Here is a 1,543-nt window from a genome sequence, read left to right as displayed (position 1 = left end):
ATGTTGACTTTTAGTAAATAAATAAATAAATAATTTTTTACACCAAAATATTTTTGGGGGTCTTTAAATTATTTCGGCCTAGTGACGTCACTGCTTTAAACAAACTTTTATTTTGAAAATTTTCGAAAGTTAAAGTTTAGTCTTCTTTGTTTTCTAGACATCCTGAGAAGAAAAGTTCTGATGAAAACTCAGAACCAGAACCCCGTCGTCCCCTGAGCGAGTCAGAACCAGAACCAGCAGAACCTGGACCGGCTCGGCCCGGCTCTTTGTCTCCAGACCGGTCCAACACAAACAGGTTTCTTTAAGTGGTTTTTAAAGACATCTTTATGAGACAAGCATACAATTTTCCATTAATTATTCTGTTTCTGCAGCCGAGGAGAAGCAGAGACCTGCAGAGCCTTTCTGCTGCGGGGGGCCGGTGTGTGTGTGTTTGTGTGTGCAGGGGGGGTCATTTATAAATAATTACACAATGTTTAGAGTCTTCAGGCATGTATAATATATCAAAGCGATTATAAGGTGAATTGTTCCTTTGTGTCCGTCCGCCCTGCGCTTCTTTTCACTCCTCTCCTGGTTTGTCCTGCGTCCAAATTCAGCTCCTCGGGCCTTTTGTGCCGCTTTCTTTCTGCCTCAGCCACTCTATTGGCAGCTTTCTTATTCAAATGGAGCTCAGCGGGAACAAAACCCGAGCCAGGCTGCACACAAATCATCTCTGCTCCGGCTGCAGGGCCGGCACAAGCCCGTGTGGGGGTCCCTGCGAGGCGACCCCGCGCTGCAAATCCCCACCCCGGTCCTGCCTCCACCCCGAGAGGAGAAACAACAACAAAAACACTTTTTAATCACATCTCAGTTTGGACACGTCCTCCTGGGCTTCAGGAAACTGTTCTGGGGTCTATAAGAAGTTCTGCAGAGTTCTGTTGGACCGAGGACGACAAAATAAATTAAAAAAAGTAAAAGAGGAGCGGCGGAGACGAGAAACAAAAAATTAACTTTTAAAATTTCTGTTATTTGAAAACAAAAAAACTGTATTTTCTGTGAAAACAGTGCTAAAGTCTGCTGACATTAGCCAAAAAAGCTCAAATTTGGTTGTTTAAAGAAAACAACTAACAGCTAAAAGTAGCAAAAGGATAGCCGAACAATAACTAAAAGCTAAAAGTACCATGAAGAGACATAAACAGAAGTAAAGATCTGTAAAAATGATATATGGAAAATATTTTGAAAAGTTTAAAATATACAAAAAACAAACATTTTGAGACATTAACAGCTAAAATACTGATGAAGTAATTAGTTACATGGAAAATAAAAACACGGGAAAAATAAAATTGTTTTAACGTTTTAAAATATAAATTAACATGTTAACAAGTTTGTTTTCTTACAGAAACTATGGAAGCTGAGAGAGGACAAACTTAGTCCAGGTCAGAGTTTTACAGTTTGGATGATGGATGGTGATGATGATGATGATGATGATGATGATGATGATGGTGATGATGATGATGATGATGATGATGATGGTGATGATGATGATGAAGCCACCACAGCTGAGGGA

The sequence above is a fragment of the Austrofundulus limnaeus genome, unplaced genomic scaffold, assembly GCF_001266775.1.
Source record: "Austrofundulus limnaeus strain Quisiro unplaced genomic scaffold, Austrofundulus_limnaeus-1.0 Scaffold89, whole genome shotgun sequence".
In the NCBI taxonomy this organism is placed as follows: Eukaryota; Metazoa; Chordata; class Actinopteri; order Cyprinodontiformes; family Rivulidae; genus Austrofundulus; species Austrofundulus limnaeus.
The sequence above is the reverse complement of the archived record's forward strand: the minus strand, read 5'-3'. Positions refer to the sequence as shown.